The following is a 17,124-nucleotide window of genomic DNA, read 5'->3' as shown; positions in this document are numbered from 1 at the left end:
GCAAACTAGAACAGATTTTGGTACTGAGAATGGGGTGCTGCTGTGGTTTGCAAATACCAAACATGTTGTAACAGCTTTTTTTTTTTTTTTTTTTTCGTGTGGGCAGGGACTGGGAATCGAACCCAGGTCTCTGGCAAAGTAGGCAAGAACTCTGCCTGCTGAGCCACTGTGGCCTGCCATTTATCCATTTTTTAATGGATAAGGGAAAGATTCTGGAAGAGTTGTGATGAGCTTGATAGAGAAAGCCTAGAATGCTTTGAAGAGACTGTTGGTAGAAATGTAGACTCTAAAGATACCTCTGACCAGGCTCTAGACAGAAACGAGGCATGTGTCATTACAGACTGGAAGGAAGGTGATCCTTGTTTTAAAATGGCAAATAATCTGGTAAAGTGGCTTTGGCTGGAAGGCTGATTTCAAAAGCCATGAACTTGGATATTTAGCAGAAGAGATCTCCAAATTAAACGTGGAAAGTATAGCCTGGTTTCTCCTCACAGCTTATATGAAATGCGACAGGAGAGAGCTAAGGTGAGAACTGAACTCTTGGGTACAAGGAAACCAGAAATTCATGTTCTGGAAAATTCTGGGCTTCCAGGAAGAGAGATCCCAGAGAATAGTGTCCCACATGAGAATTTAACCAAATGTGAAACCAGTCAGCCATTTCAGAGAAAGGTAGGTTTGGACATAGAATTATCCAGGAGGGATTTGTGCAAACTCCTTATGTCTGATGGTCATCATCCGACGCTACTGCATAGAAAGTCAGCAAGACGATTGCAGGATCTGTATAAAGAGACCATGGCCAGTCGGGACTGAGAGGGATAGAGAAGAGACATATTGGAGTGAAAAACACTTCAAAGGGATACATAATATGTTTATGATCATAAAATTATTGTGTGGCGAGAGAAGGAAGGAGAAAGTAAGATATAGAGAGACAGTTTTAAAAGATATTTACCAAAAGGGTAATGAAGATGATTTGAGACATAATAGCCCTTTTAATTTATAATTTTCTGAAGTTTATAAATTTTAACTTTTGTAACAATAAAATTGAGCACTTATTACATTTACAATCAGAAAAAAAAATCTCTACAGAGTTTTTACTTATTTTTTGTTTTGTATTTTCTTTTGCTCATTTAGCTCCCTTTTCTCCTGAATTGTCAATGTCACTCTTAGAATATTGCCTGCTGGCTCCCTCTGGACATTTCTAAGCTTGTACAAATTTGAAGTGGAAACAATTCTGGAAGAGGAACTATACATTCAATAAATGATATAAACTCCAAACATTGTGATATTAGAAAAAAGAAAGAAAAAGAAAATAACCCTAAGAGTCTCAGAGTTGAATTCCACCCAACTCGCCCCAGGGACACCAAATACAGAAGGGGAAAAAAAAAAAGAAAGAAAGACCTCATTATTTGAGTTACATACTATTTTAATGCAATATTTTTTAATGGAATGTATCTTGATGGATGAGGTTTGTGGAAACTCTAAAATTTTGCCTCCAAGGTGAATGCTTTGCTCTTCTTACTACTCCCAGTTCTTCTACCCAATGCCATATGGCCTGATCATTTGTTTGCAAAGGGATTATCTGGCATAAAAATGACTCTTCTCCTACCTACAGTCAATAGAGTAGGTGGAAACGAATTTTTCAGAGACATCCATGCCATTTGTACATCGTTAAAGTATTAACAATCTGGCATGACCAGAAAGCAGAGAACTGCCATTCTGTGCTTTCCCTTTTATGCAACCTTCTCCCAATATAGTTGCGGCCAAAAGCCCATTTTAAGTACTGCCAGTTAGAAAGAGCTAACAAAATGCAGCCTGTGTCAGGTTTGGAAAGTCAAATGAAAGGGCATTATCTGCAAGTTTCCTTCCATTTCCAGCTGATCTTTGGCAAAATTGGGCCAACTGTGGAGGGTCAATGGATGACTGCATGCTCACATGTTCTCATTTTCTTTGCCAGCAAGAAATGTAAACGAGTCAAGGATATAATAAAGTTGATTCTTTAACTAATACTGAGCTGGATTCAAGATCCAGTTCTTGTCAGGACAGATACTAGAAATTAAAGCCCCGATTCCCAGGCAAAGCAGTGTTTTCACAGTACCATTTTCCAACCATACTTTGTTTGAGAAAATGACCACCAAGCATAGGCTACCTTTAGTCATATGTACTTTATTCATCATTTGTAACTGAGAAAGAGGATAAAAGACAGACCTGAATAACTATAAATATAAAGAAGAAAGTTGTGTTAGAGTCCTTATAATTAATAAAGCTTGTTAATTAATCACCACTATTCTTCCAGAGAGAATATTAGCAGTATCATTATTCCCCCAAAGAACTCAAAACAACTTCATACAGTCCTAATGTATTTTAAAACTGAATAACCAATGAGATGGTAAATAAATGACTCCTTGTGCTTGTTTATTGGTAGACAACACTAAGTGAGCATAACAGTTTCACCCACCAACTCTGGATGCAACTACTGAATCCTTCTTTATATAGCATCCCAGGCTGTCACCAGATCAATCCACATGAGAATAAATCCTTTGGCATCTCTGATTTAAGCTGTAGATAAAATAGAAATATACACATTTTTAAAACTTTTTTTAATTTTAGTGCGTGTATATAGTAAGGTACAGGTATCATATGCGTACTACTAGAATAAATTGAACAACTTTTGTGTTCAGCACCTAAATGCAGAAACAGAATGTTTCTTGTGCCTTCTAATTACTGCTCCTCTGAGGGTAACCTCTTTCCTGGTTTCCAACAGCATAGATTCATTTTAGTAAATACATTTTTAAAAGCACTTTTCAAAGCAAAATTGCTAAACTTTAGAGCTAATGATTAAAACGATATTTATTTATCACACCATCATGGCAGATCCAACTCTAGCACTTATTCAGACCTCATGATCTATGTTTAACCTGTTTTGGAGGGTTTTTACCCCCCTAATTTTGCAGATCAGAAAATGAAAGATTAGGAAGGTTAAGGAATTTCTCCAACGTCCTTATATCAAGTTACTAGATTCATTTAGTCTCTTTCACTACATCAAACCATTGTATACAGTTCCTGTCACGACTGAAAAATGGATCTCTCAACCAAGAATAAATGTGTCCAATCAGTGAGCTTACTCCACTTTACTTACAATTACACAATTTACCTTTAAGTCCAATTAACAGATTGCTTCTGCTACCCTCAGGCTTGAGTTAAAGTTTAACACTTAAAGACAAGGCAAAGAGGGCGGGCCGCGGTGGCTCAGCGGGCAAAGTGCTTGCCTGCTATGCCGGAGGACCTCGGTTCGATTCCCGGCCCCAGCCCATGTAACAAAAACGGAAAAACAGAATACAATAAAACAAGAAAATGTTTAAAGATGTTTCCCTTTCTTCCTTCCTTCCTTCCTTCCTTCTCTCTGTCTTTCCTTTAAAAAAAAAAAAAGACAAGGCAGAGATATTTTAATATAGGTTATATTTCACAATTTTACACAAAAATGTGTAAAATAAGAAAGGAAGGAAAGTAAAAAGAAATGACTATCAGTAATTGATATTAGTCCTAAAGTCCTTGGAATTTTCTAAGGTACTAAAATGCAAATAGGGTGACACATATTACCACAAAAGTATAAAATTTGATAGCTGGAAATAATTTGTGAACTATTTCATCCAAGTCTCTATCTGTGCTTTATTATTCAATATATTTCTGTATTTTAAGAGAAAGGACCTAATATGCTTACTGTGAGCCAGGCACTAGGTTAGGAACTTTCATATGTTAATCTAATTCATTGTTCATACCAGCCCTGACATTTTCCATAATGTACAGATGGGGCTCAGAAACTTAAATACAACTTATCTACCAAGCTTTGCAATGCGTGTCATTCTCATTGACTTTGCAAAGCTTGTCATTCTCATTGGTTCGTTCTAAGGTATTCCCACTGATGTAGTTACTACTAAGTGGTTCACTGGGCATAAGTGACCTAGAATCCACGCAAAGTTTCTAAAATGTACCCTGGTCACCAGCATAGAATTTACATTTTCTTCTGAAACAACATTCCAGAGCAATGGAATGTGCTGATTGGTTTAGGTCAATCATGTGGACAGGGATAAGGAAGAATTTATTCTGGGATTTGCAGTGACTCTGGATGAGTGCCTTTGGGTGTCTCATACCAAGGGAGGCAGAAGGTGGAAGGTAAACTGGGTCCTGATGTCACTGTTAAGCTATTGAATCAAACCAACTATTAAACTTAATCATTTCTTGGACTTCCTTTTAAAGTAGCCAGTTAATTCCCTTTACTGTATAAACAACCAAAGGCTGAATTTTCTGTCAGTACTGATTCATATCACAACCCCATTGGGATCTTATAGGGGAGAGCCACAGTGGTCTGGTTCCAAAGCCCATGTTCTCTCCATAACAAAACTTCTGTCTTTGGGGCTATTTTGAAGAGTGGAAGGAAACGACCCTTGGGGACTTTCAGCAGTGACTTTCTTATCCTGTAACCACTTGAACAATTCGCCTCATCCCATTTCATCTTCTCTCATCTTATTATCTTGTCTTAGCTCCCAAATCTACACATATGAAATTCCCAGATCTTTGGCCTTTGAACTGGTTTTGTTTGTTTGTTTTGCATGAGCAGGCTTGGGAATCAAACTTGGGTGTCCGGCATGGCAGGTGAGAACTCTGCCTGCTGAGCCACCGTGGTCCACCCTGAACTGGTTTTTTAATTAAAATACAGAGGAATGGGGATCAGGTCTGGAAGTCATGGACCAGGACACTAAGCATCCAAGTGCACGGTGGGAAATAAGTGACAAAGTGTAGCACTGCCATGGCTGCCAGGCCCAGGACACAACCACAGAAGTGACGGAGGTTTTAAAAGGTGCACACTCCATTTAGTGAGAAGCTAGCCTACTTTATCCCATCATGGTGCATTGTTTGTGATCAGTCGTGACTCCTGTGGCCCAAAATATTATCATGCAAATTATAGCATTTATTTACCACAATGTGATTCTAGTTCTAAAATCTTAGAGAAGGAGGAATAAAGAATGCTATTTTGAGGGTGGTAATTGACCTCAGGAAGTGACTAGACAGAGATGATTTCATTCTTTTCTGAGCTGGAAGCCCTCCCTGTATCTTGGATGCTCAGAATTAGGTTTTGGTGAGTCTGCCACCATTTACCCTTCTCCCATGTCCCAGCCTATACTGCCCCACTTTTTCTCCAAAGACAACTTTACCTTCCATTTCACAGATTATGTCAGATGCAAATTTCATCTACTTCTTGATCCAACTCACAAAGTTCACCATCTATATACCCTTTCTCTCCTGTCTCTAAGGAGCAGTAGCCTCCCTTTTAACCAAGACCTTTCCACTCAACTCTTCAATGGTTCCCAACATTTCTTCATCTGCTCAAGCTTTAGCTTCATTATCTTTAAAGAGAGTATAATTAAACTTATCTATCTCAGCTTAATCTAGTCAAGAAAAAGAAATGGAATCATGTATGGAAATACGTTAGTCAAGCGATACACTAATAGAAGAGGTCACCTTATTCTATTAAAATGGAATATATTTACCATAACCCAGAGAAAAGTCAAATAGAATAATCCAAACAAAAATTCTCAAAGAAATATTCCATTTCAACAATGTTATTTTAGCTTTATATTATTTTCTCCTTTTCAGTAATCTCTATGTTATGTTAGTTGGCATGAAAAGTGTTGAAAAATAGCATTATCATTGCAGCAACCATCTCACAGAGGTTTTATTTTCCCTCTTTTGAATTCTGAATATGCAACGCCCAGTGGGTAAGTGATAAGTGATTTTTTTATGCCAGCAGAATGTCCAGATCTCCAGAAAGGCTCCTCTGAGGAACATTTTTGCCTAATAGTCATTTGGGATTATCAGGCTCTCATAGCAAGAAGAATGACATCATTTCCAAATTTGAAGCTTTTTAGCCCTATTACAGAGAGAAATAGCTCAGCGCCTCTGAAAATTTCCCAAATGATTGTGGATACTAGGATAATGTCTGCATTAATGACAATCCCAGAACTTTTAAATGATAGGGTTTTTTTCCTCTTCAGCAATTTTTACACAAAATTTATTTCACCACAAATAGGTCTTAAATGTTTTAAATTACTTGGGGCATCTCTCATAGGATACCTCATTAATTAGTGGATAACGTGAAATGTTATCCCATTACTGTGCTATCATAGATTAGCACAATGTGATGGAAGGAACAGAGAGTGTGGGGCAAGGCCAACGGTTAGACCTTTTATTTACTCCCAATTTTTTGTGTGACCTTGGCAAAACCATGACACTTCTATGAGTACCTAGAAGGGAAAGGCCAGACAATTGCAGTAACGAGCAGTCCACTGGCCTCAGGCTGCCTACCCTGGTGTTCACATTCCAAAATGGCCCATAATCTAATCCACCATTCATCAAATAAATATATATTGAGAACTCTTCCAAGGGTTTAATATATTGTCATATGATTTAACACTCCAAATTCTGCAGGCAAGTTTGAATTACATCCAATTTTTAGATGAGGAGACTCAGACACTATCACATAGCCAGAAAGTGGAAGAAGCCAAAGATGGTTTATTTTGAGAAAATGTTTCCTCTATTCCATCAGATCTATCCCAAATGGTGGGGGAAAACTTAAATGGAGGATAATTGCATGAGGGAGTGCTAAAATAATATAAAATAGATATCAAGGGAAGACCAAATGCACCTACATTGATGCCATGAACACTTGTGCAATGAGTATACCCATGTGGGAGGCATCAGCAGAGGGCAGGTGTCCAAACACTAATGATCCATTCCCTTTTGATAACTTCTCTTCCCTTAGTAATGTCACAGAGTAGCTTGAAAAATCTGATGTTAATCTAGTTAGGGGAAATTTAGACACTAACTTGGCAAGGCAGTAATGAATACCGGAAAATATATAGGAGTCCGAAGTGAGATCTCTGAGAAAATTTGTCAATAGACAACTCCCTGAACATCATAGAATTGCTAAAATGCCTTTCAGGAGCTGAATTCCATTTTGGCAGGGAAATGAAAGTTCGGAATGATTTCTCGGCCTCCAGGGCTACCTCTGTTATATTGAGTACTGAGGTGGTTGCTCTATGGGAGAAACAAACAAAAAAGCAATGAAGCTAGATCCTTTGATGACTAGAAGCATATGAGGCCCACCTTACCTTGTTCGTGGCAGCATTTGATTTGGGAAAGGAGAGCCAGAGATTTACTCCATGTGCCACTGAGATGGGAAAACATGAAGCATTTCAATTGAATATAGAGTATAAGAAATTACTGAATCTGTAAAATTTCTGCTCTGCCATGTGGTTTAGGGGAGTCAGGCAAATTGGATTAAATCCAACCTGTCCCCACCCATGCTGAGGAGGTTTATCATGGTTGATGCAAAGATGGAAACTGGGCAATCTTCAGGCAGAACTGAGATAATGTAACTCACTCAGCTCTAGGTGAGACGTGGAGATAATGGAGGAACTGCACTTGCCAAAGTGAGTAATGAAACAGAGAGCAAGACTCAGCTAGACAACTGACCCATATAGAGGATATAAAAAGAAAGACAATAGACTTATAAGGAAGATTTATCTGGAGAGAGATTTGCTCTGAGTCTCACCCCATATCTCAAAAAGGAAGGGAGTGTGCAATTTCCTAACCCTAAACCTTAGTAGGACAACTTTGATGAGATGTTGAGGGAGCTTGATATATATCTCTGCAGTTGAGGAACACAGAAGCCCTGAGAAGGCTAAGGCAATTCAAGGCAGCTGAGTTGAGGGTTGCTTATGACAACTAACTCAAGTCCCATCTGCCCATAAATCAAACATACCTGACACCCAGGAACCAGATGTGCAATTCCATGAAGGAATAGGGGTTGTAGTTGTTTTAAAAATCATTTTATCTCTGGCTGCCCATATTTCCTTCTGGTGCCTCCATCTCATCTGCCCAGTTAATCCCACTCCATTGTCAGGACAGTTTTCCAGAAAGCTGGGTCTCATTCCTACCCTCCCATCAAGTGCTGTAAACCACATTGAGCACCTTCTCAATCCCAGGTGGTGACTAAGGGAAAGCAGGACACAAACTAGCTGATCAGCAAGGAGGAGTCACTAGGAGGAAAGATGGATTATTCCATTCTAGAGGTTTTGGAGATGGGAGTCCCGGCTATTTGACCCATCAACTCTAGTTATTCCTCTGCTTCCATCTCTCTCTCTTCCCAGGCTTCAGGAAGAGGTGCTGACAGCATTATCTCTATTTTTAATTTTCCCTCCCAGCTTTTTCCTGAGCTCTCTGCTTCCTTTTGAGGAGTTTGTCCCACTCTGATGGGAATCTTCCCTCCTCTCTTTACCTCCTGCATTGAACTCCTTCCCTTGGTCAAGAAAGAGGGAAGAAAGAGACCTACCTTGATCCTTTCAATGTCAAGAATAACAGCCCTAACATAAGGAAAGAGGTCCCCTGACACCCATGAAGAGAATATTCTCCAGAGGAAAGAAGGCTGAGCACTCTCCATTATCCTTTTGCAATATCTCATGTCTTCTTTTTTTACTATTGCCTTTTTGGTACCCTTGATTTTACCTATTCCACCTTCAAATTGCCGTTTTGTGGTGAACAAGATTTAGCCATGATATCTCTTTTCTTGGAACTACCATTTCTCTACTTTCTCCCTTCTACATGAAGCCAATGAGGTAAGGTGGTCTGAGGGTGGCTCCAAATGGCAGCGGCACCTCCCTGCCTCCCGCTGCTCATGGGCCAAACAAAAGGCGAGGTGCCACAGAGATAGGGGCACAGAGCTTCCAGGATTGGCCTTGTACCAAATAGAGGCCTTTAAGTATTGCCCATAGTCTGGCTCAGATAAGCAAGATAAGACATAGATTAAACTGTGCTGAAGCAATAAAAAGCATAAGTTTTCCTAAAGTTTTTTTTTTTTTTTGCCTGTTCACCCTAGGTGGGGAAGCATGACTTAGTGGGTACTGACCTAACATTCCAAGTCAGAATGTTAATTGCTGCATCTGTATTGTCAGAGGCCTGGCTCATTTATCATCAAAACAAATGGTCATGTATATATTTGATGCCAAATGACTGTTATGGGCTTTTAGGGAGGAGGGGCAGACAACTGGGTGAGTTTTATGGCAGAAAATAGCATTAACATATATCATACATCTAATGTGTGATACCACTATGCTAAGAGGTTTAAAATAGAATCTCATTTAGTCCTTACATCTTGAAACATGATCATGTCTCTTTGATCAGTCCATACATAATAACTAAATATGTATTAATCTTCATTAGTTATTACTTTCATCTATCAAAGAAAACAAAACTTTATGAAACATAAGTGACATACATAAGGTTATACTCTAATATCCTCATGAACTTGGCCAGTTGTAAATGTGTCGTATGAACAATTCAGTTAAAATACAGTCTGCCGGCCGGCCGCACGCAGAGGAACCGAAGAAGCAGCTCTGTTGCGACAGAGGCCGAGCGGCGAGGCCCAGCTCCCTTAAAGAAGAGTAACCCACCCCTGTGGCTCATCATCATGCCCTCCGACCTGGCCAAGAAGAAGGCAGCCAAAAAGAAGGAAGCTGCCAAAGCTCGACAGTGGCCTAGAAAGGGGCATGAAGAAAACGGAGATGCTGTCACAGAACCACAGGTGGCAGAGGAGAAAAATGAGGAGGCCAATGGCAGAGAGACAACAGAAGTGGATTTGCTCACCAAGGAGCTAGAGGACTTTGAGATGAAGAAAGCTGCTGCTCGAGCTGTTACTGGTGTCCTAGCCTCTCACCCCAACAGTACTGATGTCCACATTATCAACCTTTCACTCACCTTTCATGGTCAAGAGCTGCTCAGTGACACCAAACTGGAATTAAACTCAGGCCGTCGCTATGGTCTTATTGGCTTAAATGGAATTGGAAAGTCTATGCTGCTTTCTGCTGCTGGGAAATGTGAAGTGCCCATCCCTGAGCACATTGACATCTACCATCTGACTCGGGAGATGCCCCCTAGTGACAAGACACCCTTACAGTGTGTGATGGAAGTTGACACAGAGAGGGCCATGCTGGAGAAGGAGGCTGAGCGGCTGGCTCATGAGGATGCGGAATGTGAGAAACTAATGGAGCTATATGAGCGCCTGGAAGAGCTGGATGCTGACAAGGCAGAAATGAGGGCCTCACGAATCTTGCACGGACTGGGTTTCACACCTGCCATGCAGCGCAAGAAGCTAAAAGACTTCAGTGGAGGCTGGAGGATGCGGGTTGCTCTTGCCAGAGCCCTCTTTATTCGACCTTTCATGCTGCTGCTGGACGAGCCCACCAACCACTTGGACCTAGATGCTCGTGTGTGGTTGGAAGAAGAACTCAAGACTTTTAAGCGCATCTTGGTCCTCGTCTCCCATTCCCAAGATTTTCTGAATGGTGTTTGTACCAACATCATTCACATGCACAACAAGAAACTGAAGTATTATACGGGTAATTATGATCAGTATGTGAAGACACGATTGGAGCTGGAGGAGAACCAGATGAAGAGGTTTCACTGGGAGCAAGATCAGATAGCTCACATGAAGAACTACATTGCTAGGTTTGGTCATGGCAGCACCAAGCTGGCCCGGCAGGCCCAGAGCAAAGAAAAAACGCTACAGAAAATGATGGCATCAGGACTGACAGAGAGGGTCGTGAGCGACAAGACACTGTCATTTTACTTCCCACCATGTGGCAAGATCCCTCCACCCGTCATTATGGTGCAAAACGTGAGCTTCAAGTATACAAAAGATGGGCCTTGCATCTACAACAATCTAGAATTTGGTATTGACCTTGATACACAAGTGGCTCTTGTGGGCCCCAGTGGAGCAGGAAAATCAACTCTTTTGAAGCTGCTAACTGGAGAGCTGCTACCCACAGATGGAATGATACGAAAACACTCTCATGTCAAGATAGGGCATTACCATCAGCATTTACAAGAGCAGCTGGACTTAGATCTCTCGCCTTTGGAGTACATGATGAAGTGCTACCCTGAGATCAAGGAGAAAGAAGAAATGAGGAAGATCATTGGGTGATATGGTCTCACTGGAAAACAGCAGGTGAGCCCAATCCGGAACCTTTCAGATGGGCAGAAGTGCAGAGTGTGTCTGGCCTGGCTGGCCTGGCAAAACCCCCACATGCTCTTCCTGGATGAGCCTACCAATCACCTAGATATAGAGACCATCGACGCACTGGCAGATGCCATCAATGAGTTTGAGGGTGGCATGATGCAAGTCAGCCATGAATTTCATGCTCATTCAACAGGTTGCGCAGGAAATTTGGGTCTGTGAGAAGCAGACAATCACCAAGTGGCCTGGAGACATTCTGGCCTACAAGGAGCACCTCAAGTCCAAGCTGGTGGATGAGGAGCCCCAGCTCACCAAGAGGACCCACAATGTGTGAGCCCTCTGCCCAGGCTTGGGTCAGGAGCTCCATCTGGGGACTGACAGATGCTACCCTGATCAGCCACCCAGGACAGGACCCTGGGGCTACACTCCTGCATTGCTGCAATATTGCCTTCCCATAGCCTTTCTTCCTGCTCCCCTCAACCTGCCTTAGCTGCACTATGTTATCTTATCTACAGCTGGACAGTACCTGTCCATTTCCTATCCTTCTTCCAGTTATTTTTGTCCATGTCTGGACTCAGTACCTTGCTGATTACCTTACCTGGATAGTGATGCAGCCAGAGGCACCTGAGGGTTAGCCCAAAGGCCCAAGTCCTGGATCTGGCCTGTGAAGGAGCTTAGGATCCCGTTTTCTGGGTTTTGGTGATGTTGGAGGAATATCCCTCCATCATCACCATCCCCATTCCTTTCTGCTTCTGGTTTGGAGCTCTAGACCAGGGTGTTAGGCCTGGTCATTTTTTAAATAATTATTTAACAGTGTAACTTCTAGACCTGCGTGACATCTACAAAGCGTCTAATAAAGAAAGAAGAAGCCATGGTCAAAAAAAAAAAAAAATTACAGTCTGCCCATGTATTCTTTCCTCAACAATTTATCCTGTGAATTGGCCGCAGTGTACATTTTTCTTTATATATCCTGTGTCATGACATTATATAAACAAACAATATCTGGTACATAGCAGATACTCAATAAATATGTAATTAATATTATTATTAATACATGGATAATACATCTACAAAATAGTTTTCTGGGTTTATCTCCTATATCACGATGAGTTCTCCCAAATGTACAATAGTATGATGATTTCAAAGTTGTATGTGCATTCTTTACCATGAAAACTTGTGCCATTTTCTCTGATACAGGAGCTGGGAGGTAATTTAAAGCTTTTCACATTACTTTTGAAAGAGAGAACAAATAAATGTGCTCAACTTAACAGCTGTTATATAATCAGATAATGGATTTTTTTTTTTTTTCACTATTTTTTACAATATAACGTTTCTTTTTCTTTATCTTATTTCTTTTATTCAGGATTTTTTGGAAAAGCATTGTCATGAATATTCTTCATCTTTACCTTTAAGGTCTATTTACTTTGGGGGCTCAAGAGAGGTATGAACACACCTTGAGTAGATGGCCATCTTCCATGAGAAGGGATGGAACTCTGAGACCCACCTTCCACTTTCCTTGAACTCCCTGATATTTATTTGTAAAGTGCAGTTATTGGCCATAAAGCACGGTGGAAGTAGATTCATACTGAGGAACTTAAGAGTAATGAATTCAATTAAGAAGAAAATGATATAGATTAACCTGAGAAACATGGAAATGAGCCTGGAAAATGTTGCAGATGTTTAGGTACATAGTCACCAAGACATTCTTTCTCCAATCTTTTATCTCACAATTATCTCTCTGAAAATTAATAATACTTGATTATATTTTTTTCACTCTACAGTTTACATAACTGTTTCATATATAATTCTCCAATTTGACCCTTAAATTATCTAGTGAAATATTGACTATATTCTTGCTCCCATTTTACAGACAAAGACACTAAGTCTCAAACATGTTGAATGATCTGCCCACAACTACATAGGTGATAACCTTTGGAGTGGGACTCAACTCTGGGTCCTTCTTGCCTGATGACTTTTCCAGGACAGCCATCTCCAAGCATGGTTCTAATACCAGAGAGGCTTTCTCTACAGTTAGCAAACTCCAATGTTATCATCAATCAGCTGACAAAAACGACAAGCATTCTTTAAACTCCCACAGAACACACAGTGCAAGACTCATTGCTAAAGGACCTGACACATGGGAAATGGAAGATATTACATCCTCCCTCAAAAAACACATTGGGGATTGAATCTTGCCCCCAATAAGGGCATGTTCAAGTCCTACCCCATATTCCTGTGGGTGTGAACCCATCTGTAAATAGGGCCTTCAGAGGTGTTATTAGTTAAGGCTGGAGGGCTCAAGGGAGGTGGCGGAAACACCAGTGCCCAAAGGCTGAGCCATCCAAAGGCAACTGAAACTGATAGGACATTCCTAGGGGGGCTCAGCAGGGGAACGATTAGGAATAGATATGAAGTCAAACAGATCCAGGTCAGCAAAAGGCTTTAGAAACAGAATTGTTTCATTATAATGTACTCCATACTTTATCTATAAGAATTGAGCTGCACTGAGATGCAGATTTCAGTGGTAGCCCAATGAGGTGCAATACCATCTCCCAGGACGGTGCTAACAAAACCCTCCTCTCCAGAATGGGAAGCAGTCACAAGCCTGAAGTGGAAATATATATGAGCACCATTTATGAACACCTACACTTTCCTATCTCCTAGTGGGGATCCCAGAAATCACTGGATGAGATATGGCAGGAATAGGGAAGAGGTGGTGCTAAAGGTCCCCCAATACCCAGTGGCGGATGAAGTCTGTGAAATTTCAGTTAATACCATAAATAGAACCCAACTTTCCCTTTAGACTGATAATACCTAGGAAAATTCAGATTACTCATATATACAAGATAACAAAAAACACATACATCAAGGTGTCAACAGTGATTATCACATCTGTACTTTCTGAAATATCTGCAGTAAGTATGTATCACTTTGATTACTTCCTAAGGTTTTAAAAATAAAATACCATGATCCACTCAGTTTAGAAATTTTGGATGCTTTCTGTTTTCTTGTTTGAACCATGACTCATACAGACCATTTCTGGGTAGCTGGTATTTGATTACCCATCTCAGACAATTCGGCAAAGACCTGTCTTCCAGAAGCGTTGCTTGCTGTGAATGAATTTACTTGGCCTGCTTTTTCAAAGTCATGCATTTGTGCTTTAACTCTTGAACTCCTCTGAAAACATTTGACCTCCCAGCTCCCTCTTGGGCCCACACAATATTTATGAATATTGTAATTTTTTTAGCGAAAAGAAATGGAATTCATAGCTGACTCCCTCATAAAACATATGCTCTGAAGAAGCAACCCAGGGAGACCACTTGGGCTCTAAAGGATCTTGCCTAAAGCAAATTGCATTTTGTAAAACAAGTTCCCTTTGCTGTTTGAAAGCCTTCCAATTCAGAAAAGAAAATGGGTTTGTGTTCCATTCTCCCTTCTGTTCTCCCTATTGTTCTCTCTCTTTTTCTTTCTGTATCTCTCTCTCTACCTGTATTTCTCTTTATTTCTTCCTTATTTGAAAGAAGAGTGTTCTTTTTCCTATGTATTTAATAAAGACCCTGTTCTAGTTTGTTAGCTGTCGGAATGCAATATACCAGAAATGTAACGGCCTTTAAAAAGGGAAATTTAATCAGTTGCTAGTTTACAGTTCTAAGGCTGAGAAAATGTCCCAATTAAAACAAGTCTATAGAAATGTCCAATCAAAGGCATCCATCCGGGGAAAGATACCTTGGTTCAAGAAGGCCAATGAAGTTCAGGGTTTCTCTCTCAAGAGAGAAGGCACGAGGTGAGCACAGTCACAGTTTCTCTTTCGGCTGGAAGGGCACATGGCGAGCAAGGCATCATGCTAACTTTCTCTCCTGGCTTCCTGTTTCATGAAGCTCCCCGGGAGGCATTTTTCTTCTTCATCTCCAAAGGTCACTGGCTTGTGGACTCTCTCTTTGTGGTGCTGCAGCATTTTCTGCTCTCTCTGAATCTCCCTTTCTCCAAAACATTTCTTCTTTTATAGGACTCCAATAAACCAATCAAGACCCACCTAAATGGGTGGAGACATGTCACCACCTAATTCAGTTTAACAACCACTCTTGACTAAATCACATCATCCAGGGAGATGATCTGATTACAGTTTCAAACATACAGTATTGAATAGGGATTATTCTACCTTTATGAAATGGGATTTTGATTAAAACATGGCTTTTCTAGGGGACATATATCCTTTCAAACCAGCACAGACCCCCCAGGCTTGGGAAACTTGTCAACATCCAGATGCCCCTAAAGTGAAAGTCTTTGACTCCAGGTAGTGGGCAGAGAGCTCCCTTTGGGGATCACCCTCTACTGAGATCCCTTGTACATCAGGTACAGAGTGCGCTCTCCTCAGTGACTGATGGATTCAGAGTACAAAGATCTGGGCCTCTTGTCCCAGCTCAGGACAATTCTTCAGAGGGTTGTTCCAGCTCCAGAACTCCTGAGTGCTGATGGTTTGTCCAAAACTGTCAGTGGGCTGCACCAGAGTTCAAGTTTTCCCTCTACCCCATCCTGTTTTCTTCCCCTCTCCCCTAGCTGCTGATCCCAAGAATAATTCTTTATCTATTTATTTATTTTTTTTACATGGGCAGGCACCGGGTATTGAACCCGGGTCCTCGGGCATGGCAGGCAAGCACTCTTACCTGCTGAGCCACCATGGCCCGCCCCCAAGAATAATTCTTGATAAATATCTGCCCACTGAACCATCTGAGTATGCTTTCTGGGAAAATCAACCTGTATCAGAGTTATTATGAGAATCAAACGAAATGCATTAAAAGCCCTGCAGAACCTCTGGAGTAGTAAGCAAAGGAAAAGTAAGAGTAATGATGACAGTTTATTGAGCACTGTGAAAGGTGCTTTAATAACAACAAATTGCAAGTTACATATTTTTATTCTCCATTATTCTGAGATGAGAAGACTGAGTCTTGGAGAGATCAAAGTTTTTTGTCAAGGTAACACAACTAGCTACTAAGTGGCAGTGGCTGGATCGGATGTCAGGTCTGTGTGGTTCCCTCTCATCACGCTGCCTCATAACCTAACCTTATCACGCGACCACAATCTCAGATGAATTGAGACAGCTTCGGTGTTAAGTGCATGGACTAAAAAGTATATCAAGAAGGAATATAAAAGAGCCTTAAGGTGGGTGAATGCATTTCAAAACAACCACTGAAAAGTTCAGTGGACTCCTTCCCAGCATTTCCACTAAGGGCCTCCCTGCTGGGAACAGAGAAAGGTTGTCAGGTCTATTAACCTCAGCAAATGTAAATGGGGACCCGAAATGCTTTCATCTAAAATTAAATCTTCCCCAACAGATGGTCAGGTTTAACAAGTGGATATGCAAGCTGAAGCTTCTAAACGGCTCATCTGTACAAGAGCAGAATCAGATAGAACCAAAAAATTCAGCCAACCTATTTTCTCAGGCTTTGATATTGGTCCTGTGAATGGCCAGCAGCTGAAAATAGCATCTCTCACCAATGCTAATATCCTCTGGCAGAGCAGATTGTTTTATTATCTGATCAAAAGAGGCCTGTGTTGGTAAAGAGGAGAAGGTTTAATGTGAGACAATCTTGCTGGAAGAAATAATGCAGTTGTTTGACAAATGAGGATTGAGCAAGTAACGTGTTCCAGGCACTGCCTGAGTGGCTAGTTAGATGGCAGGTGAATGAGAGGCAGGATTTACCACTAGAAGGCCACAGGCCAGTGAGGATAAACAGTCACATAAATGGGCAATTTCCATTCATGTGATTAGGAAAGGCAATCAGGGTGAGTAATGAGTGCAGTTTTCTCAGACAAGGCAGGCTTTCTAGAGTAGGAGGAGGTTCAGAGATTGAGACTTGAACTATGAGTAGGAATTATCCAGGAAATGTTTTCGAGGGAAAGAAGAACATTTCATTTTAGGCAGCATTAGTTGTTTTGCAAAAGCTCAACAAAAACAATGGCATATCAGAGACAGGTTAGGTTCAATTCAAGAATTTTGGAATATTTGTTAAAAAGTGTAAAATTCTATAACACTATAAACTATTTTTTGAAATACT

The 17,124-nt window shown here is 40.8% G+C and overlaps 1 pseudogene; it reads left to right on the top strand.

Moving 5' to 3' along the window:
• Positions 1-9,428: 9,428 nt before the first annotated feature.
• Positions 9,429-11,711, top strand: LOC143658005 (ATP-binding cassette sub-family F member 2 pseudogene; annotated as a pseudogene).
• Positions 11,712-17,124: the final 5,413 nt, after the last annotated feature.

Source organism: Tamandua tetradactyla, chromosome 15 (genome assembly GCF_023851605.1).
Source record: "Tamandua tetradactyla isolate mTamTet1 chromosome 15, mTamTet1.pri, whole genome shotgun sequence".
In the NCBI taxonomy this organism is placed as follows: Eukaryota; Metazoa; Chordata; class Mammalia; order Pilosa; family Myrmecophagidae; genus Tamandua; species Tamandua tetradactyla.
The sequence above is the reverse complement of the archived record's forward strand: the minus strand, read 5'-3'. Positions and strand labels throughout refer to the sequence as shown.